This window comes from Adiantum capillus-veneris, chromosome 1 (assembly GCF_014529385.1).
Source record: "Adiantum capillus-veneris isolate H3 chromosome 1, ASM1452938v2, whole genome shotgun sequence".
In the NCBI taxonomy this organism is placed as follows: Eukaryota; Viridiplantae; Streptophyta; class Polypodiopsida; order Polypodiales; family Pteridaceae; genus Adiantum; species Adiantum capillus-veneris.
The window spans coordinates 143,351,684-143,365,722 of record NC_140931.1 but is presented as its reverse complement, the minus strand read 5'-3'; positions in this window follow the sequence as shown (position 1 = coordinate 143,365,722).

The window sequence follows — 14,039 nt, the reverse complement described above, 5'->3', positions numbered from 1 at the left end:
AAGCGCACGATGACAATGTTGTCACCTGCCGACAGTCGGCCGAGTAGATATGTCGAAACCAACATCAGAAGCGTGCCGTGTTACTGCCTCAGAGGGACACGCATGCACCAGTCCTCGTTAGCAAACACAGCAGCAAGCTATTGTGAGGGTCTTTGAGCAAACACGACAGCAAGCAATAGATCATCTATAGCGATGACAACACCGTCCTCAAGCTCCAAACCTCTATGGCTTGTCGGGATGCACTATTGACAACCATGGGGCTGCACTACCGACTACTTCATGGAGGTCAAAGCCTCATCACCACTTTAACAACGCAGCGGCAGATATATTAGCAGCAACGGAAGTGGTAATAATTCATGACGCACACTATCTTACGCCAACAAAGTCATCATGCAACCAACTGTTTTGTTTTGTTTTGTTTTTTTTTGTCTCTATCTCTCTACGCAACCACACGTCCCTGCCAACCAACTTTTGCTATCTCTCTCTCTCTCTCTCTCTCTTCAGTTATGCTGAGTTATGCGAGGATGAGAGAGAGATCTCTTAAAGCCACAAATATTGTATTTGAACAATTTTGCTCCGTGTTGTAAAAGCTCTGGCTCTCTAAGTACCTTCCATGGTGTATAACGCTCTTTTCTACTCGCGCTCACATCTTTTGATTGAAAATTTTGAGTTTTCGACTTGCCTCTTCTATCACTCAATTCATTGCGTCATTGTATTTATATGCGTCATTACGTCATTGTATTTAATGATCTTTGCGTCATTGTCTACTCTATTCATTCAATATTAAGTTTAAATATTCGTGTGTTTAATGCAGGTATGGATGATGAGGAGTTTCTTTCTTATTTTTCACCGCAGCAGAGACAGTGGTACGTGGAGCGTCATCGCTCTGGCGCATCATCGCGCGTTCCTACTCCATCCGCATCTCCCTCTCTTTCGGAGCATTCGGCGCGCTCCGAAGCTTCGGCGTCGACGAGACGATCTTCGCACTCGTCTAGACACCGGCGCTCTAGTGGTGGCGGTGGCGGTTGTTGTGGGGATTCCGCCGCCGATGCCTCCACACTGCCTCGTGTTCGACGAGGCTCTTTACCCTCCCCTTCTTTGCCCACCCCCACACCAGCCAGAGTATCGCCATCTACGCCAGGTTTTGCGCGGCTGACTGTTCCTAGCAGCTACACACCTCTACCTACTCCGCCAGGAGCCACCCCACTCGACACTCCTCGCTTCGGGGCTCAGATGCTGGTGGAGACACCTGACGTCCGTATCCCCATCGACACGCCGCTAGAGACCCCTGCCAGGACACCCAGGATCACGCGTCACCGGCCAGAGGGCTTGCCTTACTCCGTCGGCGGCATCATCATGGATGATGACGGCAAGAAGGTGATCTCGCGCATGCGTGGTCTTTGCTCTCAGTTGTTTAGACACTACATACTAAACAAATGGAGTGAAGTACCAAGTGATTTAAAAAACAGAGTCATCAGCATACTTCATGATGAGTTTCTGGTTCCAACACGGAATCAACGCTTCAATGAAGACCTGATGAAGATTCGAATGCGCGAATACTGCAAACACAAGCGTTCAGAAGTGCAAAAAGAAATCAAGCATGGGTGGAACAGGCCAGATTGGCTGGCCAAAGAAGATTGGAAGAATGCGAAGAAAGCAGCGCGGGAGAATCCCGACAAGTGGAAGCAACAAAAGGATGCAGCCAGAGCGCGAGTAGAGGCAGGGAGCTCGCACCACTTGAGGAGCGGTGGATGGGCATCATTTGAGGCCGATTTTGTAAGTGTTTTTGCATTGCTCTTTATGTTCGATAGTTTAGGGTTTATGAGTTTTTTAATTCTAACATAATGAAATCTTTGTATGTTTTGACAGTGGTCGATGACAGGACGTGATCCCACACCGTACGAGCGCGAGTACGCAGGCAGGAAGGGCTTAAACGCCCTGATGGACATTCTCAGTTATCGCAGCGGCATGGTTAGTATTAGGGTTTACTCTTTTCTATTTTTTGTATTGTTTTATAAATGTCGTTATATGTTTATACTTACTGAAAGGTGTCTTATTGTCTTTTTTTTGCAGAATCCGACAGATACGCCGCTTTGACACAATGAGACGTCTGACTAGACGACGTCAGTTTAGCCGTAGCTAGATAGCATTAGTTTAGGGTTTCTCATAGCTTATGTATCATGAGACGATTTTATACGTCTTTTTGAACCATGTATATTATTACATTTGTCACCGCAGTTCATTTTGCCAATCAATTCTTTATGCCTATGATGTTGTACAATTGTCATTATTACATTTGCCAATCAATTCATTTTGCCTATGATGTGTACAATTGTCAATTTTACGCTTGTCAATTTTGCAAACAATGCGTCTTGTGGGTGACTATTTTGGGTCTATTATCTACCCTTGCACTTTTTTTAAAAAGTGAATCAAGTACAATATGGTTGATGGGTGGTAGGGCATTCAATGCCCTGTCACCCAAAACAAATTCTCTCAGGGGTCGCTATAACCGTCGCTATTTATGGCTCTGTAGCGTCGCTATGAGCGTCGCTATAGACTTCTGTGTAAACGTCGCTATAACCGTCGGTATGACCGTCGCTATGAGCGTCTCTATATAGCGACGCCTATAGCGTCGCATATAGCGACGGTTTTAGCGACGCCGGGGGTTATAAAAACCCAGTGTATTTCCGTCGCTAACAGCGTCACAAGAGAACACAACCTCTTGTAGTGTCCATTGGTCACAAACACACAGATTCGCCGATTTAGGCAGTGTGTAGATACTCATCTTGGTGCAGATCCGCCGATTTAGGCAGCACAACCACAAATTGCAAACTCCTGATTTTTTTAACACTATCAAATGCAGATTCTCCGATTTATGCAGCATTAGTGCAGATTCACCGATTTAGGCAGCACATCTTATTGGTGTAGATTTGCCGATTTAGGCAACACCATTCACGAAATCATGCTGCAGTGGCTGGCCACCACTACAACTAGTATGATTTTGTTACCCGAGTACATAATGAAAGTGATTTGGATTTGGACTTATATTGTGGAATTGATATTGGATTGGGATTTGATATTTGATGATTACTTTATCACGACAGTATGTATGTGTTGAGACTTGACATTATGAGATTGATGATGAGTGTGACCAATGATATCCTGATTCACCAGGGTATGATATATACTACTTATTCTAGTGGTATGGGACACTAGAATAGGTAGTATGTGGATGATTGTAGGCATAAGCTAATGTTGTTTAGTTTCATATATTATGTGATGTTTTTAACACAACATACTAATCACTGTTTTTGACAAGTATTGTTTGCAGATTTTTATCTTCGCAACTGAGGACAATTGCTTTTCAACGGAAAGGTATGTTATAGAATTGATATTTTATGATTTATTGCAGCTGATAGGTGGAAAAGACTTGGTCAAGCTAGGCCTACGCATTCAAAAATATATGTCATGTACATTTTATTATTCAAGTGCTCATTATGAGTCTTCGGCCATTTATGTCCGGCCGGCCAGTTTGTACTCACATTTGACCATTCAAGAAATCTATAAAACAAATACGTGCAAGAGGGAAATGGTCACTCTTGCACAGGGGGAGATTACACCCAGTGCTTGTGTCTTCTTCTCTTCTCTCCTCCCTTCTCTCTCACCGTGCTCGCGTAGCACTTTGCTCTAGGAGGTGCCTCTGTACGTGTTCTTACGCTCTCTCCCCCTCTCTGTTCGTACTGTGCTCGATTATGGATTTGTGCGAGTCAACAGGTACGTAGATTTATTCGTTTATGTCTTGCTATGCGCTATTTTGATATTTTGCAGGGCTCTCTACGCTCCTCTCTGTAGCAGGTGTTGCACATCACTAATATCTGCACCCTCAAACTTCAACGCTGTTGAGCGGACCACTTCAGAGAGCAAGGCTTGCAAGCGCCGCTCATCTCGTCCAATGTGAGGGCATCCACTTCACGCACATATTGTGTGTGTAATCTCTTTTTCAATTGCACTGCTTGATCGGGAAGCATTTTACCGACAAGCACTGAAATGACATTATGATGTATTGGCAAGAGCATTTATCACTTCACAGCTCAAAAGGGGAGCTAGATTTCTTGCAGCAATGACAAGTATTGTATTGACAAGGAGGAGGGAATGGAAATCAATAAATTAGTGTCTATAAATAAATTTTTTAAATGACATCAAATATTTGATAAAGCAGTGCAATATGTTTGGTCAAAATCCATGCTCCTAACCTAGGAGGGGCCCTCCACGTACAATCTAGTAGGAAGTGCAATTGTTTCACATTGAATGGCGTGCTAAGGGTAACAACTAATGGAAATTGTGCTCCTACAATGGGCACTATCAGAAAGTGGCTCGGTTAGGCACAACGACATGGGGGTCCAAAGTGATAGCCAATGTTGCAGTACAGGATCCGATCTTTGTAGTCGACAGGTTAAACAATGGAATTCTATAACTAAATGCAACTTTACAGTTTAAAATGGGGGTGTGTACAAAGGAGGCAATCACCACAGTGTGTCTGCTGGATGGGAGACAACGACATTTTCAATCGAGAGGAAGATTGGTGTCGAAGCAATCATGCTTTTGGTGTGTGATAAATTTTACAATTTAAGACGAGGACGTACACAAATGAGAGATGACGGTGATAGCCGTTTTTCGGCTCTCCATAATTGCTATACTAAGTTACTCCACCCTACCAAATTCACCCAAACGCTATGGCTATCCCTACCATTTCATTGTACATAGGCGTGTGTGAGTTAGGGGGCTTTTCCCATATCTTCTTAAAAAACCCTCAGCTAGCTAGTCACTGGGCTAGGTGAGCCAAAATAAAAAAATAAAAAAAATAAAAAAATAAAAGTATATTATGGCCTCTTTGTGTGTAAATATTTCATTGTATATATGGCCTAAATATAGGGATTTTTTATAATTATTTTGGTATTTTATTTAAATATTTCTACTTAGGTGTGCGTTTTATTAAACCTATGTACACCTTCTTTCATCCTCTTACACCATAATTATTTTATTTTTTTATTCTTTTTATTTTTTATTTGCCAATATGTACATACTCTAACCTCATATTTTTCCTTTATACAAATCACTCCCACATTTTCACCCTCACCCTCGTGAAAACAAAAAATTGATTTCTACTCATTGGTCAAGTTTATTATATTATTTACTTGCATACCTTTTCCTCTTTCACCCAAAATAATTCAAAGAGGGACCATATCATATGATTCCAATATCTTTCCATATCCATAACTCCTCCATATTTTTATTATTATTTTTACTCATTATTCTAACACCATGTGCTCATTGAGCTAAAGTCCATGAATAGTCCATACACTAGTCCCACCATGTATATATTTCTTTATTCACCAATAATCCTCCTCCATGCATGTGTCAAGGGCAACTTGGATGCTTTGTATTATGATATGACAAAGGAGGGGCTCACTCTTGGATGCATTGTACAAATTCAACAAAGGAGGGGTCCACTAAAAGACTTTTGCAAGCATAAAAACAGGCTTTTTGGTGAGAATTTTGGCACCTATCTCCACTCCGAATTTGGAGCAGTGGTCAAAAGAGAAAATGTAGCCCACGCTCTGAATAATCACCTCAAATTTTTTCATGATTTTTGGAGCTACCAGCGGTGAGCTATGATTTTTTGAGTGGACCCCAGTCTGCCCACTTTTTTCACAAGTAGCCCATAGTCTTCTCTCACCTCTTTCCACACTTCTACACACACACACACACACACACACACATTTCTCTCAATCCCTCACTCAAACCTGCACCTTCAATGGTTTCTCTCACCTTCTTCACCATTAACCTCCCCACTTACTCCCATAGCTCTCATATGAGCTCTCCATGTACATACACCATCTCTATGCCTCTCTCTATTATCTCCAAAGTACAATTCCATCTTACTCCTTATATATATACATAAATTCAGCATGTGTACCATGTTTAACCTCTGCAAATCAAAAGATCTCATCAACGGAATTACCATTTTCATCACGATGATCAACCTTGGCAGCGGTGGCGTAAAGAAGAGAAGACGAAGAAGAAGATCGATGGTCATTTTGAGAACCTACACAAGTAAGTCCAAAACTTCTTCAAGCTTCACCATCACAAGGATTTTTTCACTTCATTCAACCATCTTACTCCAACCATCCCACCCATTCTACCCATTGTAAATATATCATTAACTTTCTAGTGATTACTAACACTAACCACTAACATACTAACACAAAATAGCCATTGACCTAACCATAAAAGACACCTCACCTCAAGACATGTGTATAGTAACTCTCTCTCTCTCTCTCTCTCTCTCTCTCCTTACTTACTTTCACCTTATCTACCATCAATAATGCTCTCTTTTGAGCCCACACCCATGACTCAAGCAGACAAAGAAGGCCCACAATGTTTTGATATTCAAAAAAATCATAATCTTGATTTGTTAGCTTGTAAATTAGGATTTCCAATAATCCTAATGAGGGGTCTCCAACCTATAAATAGGCCCCTCTCCTTCTTGCAAAACAACCTCCAACATCTCACATAGCACCCCAACACTCTATGCGTGAGAAGAGACTTAGGTGTAGCAACCACTTGTGAGCTTCACTCTTGGTGTGAGAGAAGCCTTCAAGCTACACATTGCAAGTGAGAGAGCGTGAGTTCCACAAATCTCAAAACCACTATTGTACATGCTCCTTCATCATCAATAAATTGAGGTTTGGTGCATCAAAGGAGTGATTCGACGTTCAAACCTTCGTCCTTCCATTTGTGCAATACGGTTTGGTGAATTCAAGGTGACTTGTGTATTTTGAGTTTTTATCGGTTGATCTTGATTTTAGAAAGTGTTTTAGTGTGTTTTTCATTGCCAGTTTTTGTCCATTGTAAGAGGGTATTGTGGTGAGAGGTCTCCCACACCCTAAGACAGTGTGTGTGTGTGTGTGTTGGCAATGATTAGCAATCACTAAGCATTGAGTGAGTTTGTACAAGTTCTACGATAGCATCATAACGAACCATCTCCATTTGCAAGTCACAAATAAGGTATTACGCAAGATCCTTACCTCTCTCTCTTCCCTTTGCTCTAGCTCTCTCTGGTCCATTTCATGTGTGTCTTGGTGTGAGGTTGCTTGTGTGTGTTGTGTGGTGCATCTTCTTGGTTGTACCAAAATCTCTCTTGCGTCCTAGTTCGCATACCATAACTAGGTGGTGCCCCTATCTTGTTTGGGTTTGGCTGTGGGTTTGCTGTTTTGTTGTGCTTGTAGTTTCCCCAGCCCAATTGAGCAGCACGGGAGCCTTGAGGGGTGTTTAGAGGTCGCCTCTCTTGTTGCCCGCCCCGGACCGCCTCAATTTTGGTGCCCCCACTGAGGACAGGCTTGTGTATATTTTGTGTAGGCTCAACCTTTAGCATAATCAAGTAGCTTGCATGAATCACGAGAATTTGTATGATCCCTTCATTCCCATTGCAAGGCAAAAGGTACACATAATTGTTAGTACTAAGTTGCAATTTCAACGTGTAATTCGTAGAATTTTAGGTCCTCTTAGGTTGGCAGAGATAAACGCATCAGTAAATCCTTTTATTTTGCCTCTCATTAGGTACGACCTTAGTTTGGACGTCTATATTTTTGTTTTGTTTTAAGCATAAGGTCATGCATAGACAATGGATAATGGCCCAAGAATAGAGGTTTTCCCCTTTCATTTCACTCCACACATTAGAATAAACATTGCAATTAGTAGAAAAATCCATTTTCAACAACGTATGGTGTTCATGTTTGGTGCCCAAAGAGTAGGAGAAATTCTCGCGTCACCAAACCCTGTCATCCTACCTCTCATTGATTATCATAGGTCATTTGATGTGAATATTTTTATTTTGTTGTAGAATAGATTGCAATTTAGAGAATATTATTGTGTAGATCTTTTAAAGAAAGAAAAAACAAAACGCGTCACTTTGAAACCAATTCAATGGAGAATCAACGCCAAATGTCTGGATATCCTCTTTTCTTTGGAGATCCTGGAGAGGATGCAGAATTATTTTTGGCAAATTTCAAGATGTCTTGTCGTATCAAGAGGATAGTAGCTGATCAAGAACGTGTAGAAATGTTTGAGGTAGTCCTTAGGAAAGATGCTAGCACTTGGTTTGACTCTTTGCCTGAGGAAGTTAAAGAGAATTACATGGAAGTTGTCAATCATTTCAAGAGATACTTCTTTGATCCCCAAAACACTCAAAAGCTATGGCAAGACATTGTTTCTCATAAGCAAAAAGACTTAGATGACTACTACTTGTACAAGCAAGAGTTCCTACGTCTTTGGGCTCTATGGATACGAAATGTTGCTAACCCTGGTGATGGTGCAGAATTTCTAAAGAAGGAGAGGTTCATAGCCGGACTCTTTCCTGACCTTAAGGTAAAAGTTGAGGCGGGTGCACCTGCTACCTTTGATGCAGCTGAAACTAGGGCTGCTGAGAAGTATAGGAAACTCAAGTGCTTAAGGGGAGAGGTTCCAACAGAAGGTCTTAGACCCAAAGGTAAGTCACAAGCATCAACATCGAGGGAGATTCCTGAGGTAACGGCGGAAGTAATTGAGAAGTTAAACGAATCTTTAAGCAGCCTGTCAATTCACCTTGCACAAGCTGTAGGTCCAAAGGGACAAGCAAAGAAGTCTGAAGAGCGAGATCCACGACCTAGGAGAGTCTTGCAATGTTGGAATTGCGGAGAGTCTGGACATGGGATGTATAATTGTCCTTGGCCCCGTGGGGAGCCAGGGAGGCCTAACTTGAATTACCCAGTGATGAATGCAGGAGAAGGAGCTGGTCAACAACCAAGGCTTCTACAAAGGCCAAATGGACCAAGACCACCTCCACAAGGGGTAGAAGGAGTTCCACCTTTGCCAGATCCAAATGTGCATGTGGTAGAGGTGACAAATTCAAATGAGGTTGACATGGAAGCCAATGGCATTAAGCGTGGCCGACGAAAAGGTAAAGAGAAAGAAGGAGTCACATCACAGAGTGACCATGGACAAGGCAAGAAGGCAAAGGAAACCAAGGAAACCAAGAGGACTCGACGTCGTATCAACCTCCAAGACTTCCCTCTTGGACATGGTATGGCTCCGTACAACTTGTTGGAAGACATGAGAGGTAAGGGTCCTGATATTTCATGGCCTCAATTTCTTGCATTATGTCCACAAGTTAGGAGGGATTTAACAAGGGCAGTTAGCACTAGGAGAAAGGTAAAAGAGAGTGTGCCTGTTGTAAAAATTGCACAAGCTGAAATGAATGAGGACATTACACCGGTGCTAGACTATTACATCAAAGGAAGATTGGTTAGGAAAGGTCTAGTGGATGGGGGTGCACAAATTTGCATCATGACAGAGGGACTCATGCAAAAACTAGGCATGCACATCCATGAGACACCTGAAATTAAGGTCAAGATGGCAAACAATAGCAAGGCTAGGTGCGTAGGCATTTGTAAAAATGTTTTTGTGGAGGCCTTTGGCATTAAGAAGGCAGTGGATTTCTATGTCATGTCTACCAAAGGAAATGGTTACCCATTTATCCTAGGGAGACCATGGCTAATGAAAATGCGAGCTTTGCAGGATTGGGAAAGTGGGAAATTAATTTGCAGGAATGACAATCATAAGAAGGTTGTCTTTGACATGAAGGAGCAACGCCAAGAGGAGCTCCATGAAGAATCATCTCAAAGTGAGACGGAAGAAGGTTGGACCGATAGCACTTCAGAAGAAGAAAGTAGCGGCAGCATTACTGAAGAGGAGTCTTCCATCGAAGTCATGGGGGTAAGGTTTAAGCCAAGCAACCAAGAGACCTCTTGTCAAGGCTTGGAGGAGGTAGGTCCTCAAGAGAACGAAGGTGAATATCAAGATGAAGGGATGCTGGAAGGTATGATATCAACAACACTTACAAAGGATGAAAGAGAGGAGTTCAAATGTGTGCTAAGGAAGTTTCCTAGGCTTTTTGCTAAAGACTACACCGATGTGCGTGGAGTAGATGCTGTTCAACACAAAATTGAGTTGAAGCCAGAGGCCACACCTAAGGCTCAGAAGCTACGAAGGCTAGGAGTCATCAAGGAGCAGGCTTTACTCAAGGAGGTAAGAAAGCTTCTAGCAGCAGGGTTCATTTATCCAGTGGAGAATTCAGAGTGGGTCTCTCCTGTTGTTGTCACTCCTAAGAAGAACGGAAAGTGGAGGGTGTGTGTGGATTACCGTCCACTCAATGAGGCAACAAAAAGAGATCACTTTCCCCTCCCATTTCAGGATGAGATACTAAATGAAGTAGCTGGTCATGAGAAGTACACTGTGTGTGATGGCTACTCAGGCTACTTTCAAATAGGTATCGCATTGGAAGATCAATTGAAAACAACCTTTATCACTCCTTGGGGTTGTTATGCTTTTAGAGTCATGCCATTTGGTCTGACAAATGCTCCTGCAACATTCCAACGTTTCATGAACATGGTGTTTCAAGCATTCTTTGGAAAGTCAATTAGGGTGTTCATTGATGATTTTTGCATTTATAGCTCAGAATCATTGCATCTACAAAGGGTAGAAGAAGGTTTAAAGAAGCTCTACGACATGGGAGGTCAACTCAACCCCGACAAGTGCCACATAGGTGAGGATGAAGTGATCTTGCTCGGTCACAAGGTTTCCTATAAAGGCATTGAGGTGGATCCTTCAAAGGCAAAGGCTCTTATTGAGCTCCCATCACCGAAGAGTCTTAAGGAGGTCATCTCTTTCATTCAGAAGGTGAAGTATATGTCACGCTTCATTCAGTTAGCCTCGGAGTTGCTTCATCCTTTGCAAAAGTTGACACAACAAGTAGAATTTGCATGGTCTGATGAGCTTGAAGAGTATTTTTGTAACATTAAAGTCATTTTGTCAGAGCTACCAACACTCATGCCTCCTTGTTGGGAGTACACATTCTTTGTTAGCTCTAGTGTTGGAAGGGAAACAATTGGTGCTGTGTTGCTACAACAAGATCCCCACAGTACAAGGATGCGACCCATCTACTTTGCTAGTAGGGTCATGAATGCTTTGGAGAGAGACTACACAGAAGCAGAACTCATGATGCTTTCTCTCATGTTTGCGGTGAGAAAGTTTAGATCCTACCTACTACCAAAACCTTTTGTAATTCTCACTGCAGAAAATTTGTTCCCTTGGGTGTCATCTCAAATGAATCTTAGTACTAGGATCTCAAAGTGGATTATGGAGTTGCAAGAGTTCCAATACTCTTTCAAGGTAGAAGATAGTGTGCGTGCACAATTGGCAGGGATTCTCACTTATAGGGTACATGAGAAGGAAATTAAGGTGCCTCAAGTAAAGACCCTACCATTGCCACCACCAAAAAGTATTCCCAATGCTTTTACCTTGTTCTTTGATGGAGCTTTTCGACGAGCCACAGGAAAAGCAGGGGGAGGGCTAGTGTTGCTCAACCCAAGTGGAGAGGTGGTCATGAAAGAGAAGTTCAATCTACCAAGTTCAGCTAGCAACAATGAAGCAGAATATGACACTCTACTTCAAGGTTTGAAGATGTGCATTGGCCAAGGGATACAACGCCTCATGGTAAAGGGAGATGCACTTCTCATTGTTAAACAGATTTTAGGCATTTGGGCATGCAAGAATGAGAGCTTACGGACAAAAGTTCATGCCATTCGTAGATTGTTTAATCAATTTGAAGAAGTGCAACTATATCATATTCCTAGGAAACAGAATGAAGATGCTGATTTACTTGCACAACAAGCCGTTGCATGTGTAAAGAAAGAAGTGCAGGTCATCATGGTGGCGGCTGCTGTGAAGCAACCGAGGTACCAGGGATTGGAGTCATTGGCTCCCATCATTGGCTACATTTTGGAGGGTGAGTTTCCACCAGACTTCACAAAAGCTCAGAAGAGGAGACTCATGAAGAAGGCAAGCGTATATCTCTTCCTAGAAGGCTCCCTCTATCAAAAAGGGAAGGATCAAGTATGCAGAAGAGTACCAACTATTGAGGAAATTCCAGCCATTCTAAAAGGTTTGCATGCAGAGGCATGTGGTGGTCATTTTGCCCAAGAATCAACTGTGAAGAAGATTTTGCTTGCGGGGTATGTTTGGCCAAGCTTGCATGTGGATGTTCAACATTGGTGTAAAAGCTGTCACAATTGTCAGATAAATGGAAATAGAAGGTTGGTGCATGGCCCGAGGCAAATAGTGCTTGCAAATGGACCCTTTGAAAAGTGGGGCATTGATGCTATGGGTCCTCTGCCTAGGACAAAAAATGGTAAACTCTACATTCTAGTGGCTGTAGACTATATGACTAGGTGGGTGGAAGCTCAAAGTGTGGCAAGAGTGAATGAGAGGACGGTTAGCAAGTTTGTGTACACTCACATTTGTTGCAGATTTGGCACACCTTTGGAGATTGTTTCTGATAATGGTCCAGGGTTTAGGAAGGGCTTGCTCACAGAAGTTTGTGAAGAGCTTCACATTCTACATCGTCATAGCACACCATACTACCCACAGTCAAATGGTTTGGTGGAGAAGGCTAATGGTGTCATTGCAGGAATCATTAGAAAGATGGTGCAAAACAAGACAAAATTATGGGATGACTTCTTGGATGGTGCCTTGTGGGCATATCGAACCACATATAGGGAAGCCACGGAGTTCACACCATTTCACTTGGTCTATGGTCAAGAGGCTTTGCAGCCTATCGAGCTCAACATTCCAACAATGCGACTTCATGGCAAAGGAGCACAAGATGATCAAGAGGTATGGATGGATCGACTTCTTACGTTAGTGGAGCTTGAGTGGAAAAGAGAAGCAGCATACGAGTGCTACAAGAGGAAAGCCACACAAGCGAAAGAAACGCACGACAAGAAACGAAAAGACAAAGGCATCAAGGAAGGAGAGCTTGTGCTAAGGTATGACAATCGACTTGACAATCGTTTTGATGCCAAGATTGAAACTAGATGGCAAGGGCCATACATAGTCAAGAAGGCTTTCAATTCTAGTTACTATCAGCTTATGGACATGAATGGTAAAGAGCACTCCAGGAAGGTAAACGGGTATCGCTTGAAGCCCTATTTGAGTCGCCTTCTACCAAAGGATCTACCAAAGATCTGTCCAAAGGCCGCTGTCTCATGTAAGTATTGTTACATGAAGCATGAGTGTAACTCCAGCCAAAATTCTGAGGGGCCAAACAATGAAGATCTCATCAAGGACTCTAAAGCACTCTCTTTGGAAAAGATGCTCTATGATGGTACATGAATATACCATCATCCTGGGGGAGGGCTAATGATAGCCGTTTTTCGGCTCTCCATAATTGCTATACTAAGTTACTCCACCCTACCAAATTCACCCAAACGCTATGGCTATCCCTACCATTTCATTGTACATAGGCGTGTGTGAGTTAGGGGGCTTTTCCCATATCTTCTTAAAAAACCCTCAGCTAGCTAGTCACTGGGCTAGGTGAGCCAAAATAAAAAAATAAAAAAAATAAAAAAATAAAAGTATATTATGGCCTCTTTGTGTGTAAATATTTCATTGTATATATGGCCTAAATATAGGGATTTTTTATAATTATTTTGGTATTTTATTTAAATATTTCTACTTAGGTGTGTGTTTTATTAAACCTATGTACACCTTCTTTCATCCTCTTACACCATAATTATTTTATTTTTTTATTTTTTTTATTTTTTATTTGCCAATATGTACATACTCTAACCTCATATTTTTCCTTTATACAAATCACTCCCACATTTTCACCCTCACCCTCGTGAAAACAAAAAATTGATTTCTACTCATTGGTCAAGTTTATTATATTATTTACTTGCATACCTTTTCCTCTTTCACCCAAAATAATTCAAAGAGGGACCATATCATATGATTCCAATATCTTTCCATATCCATAACTCCTCCATATTTTTATTATTATTTTTACTCATTATTCTAACACCATGTGCTCATTGAGCTAAAGTCCATGAATAGTCCATACACTAGTCCCACCATGTATATATTTCTTTATTCACCAATAATCC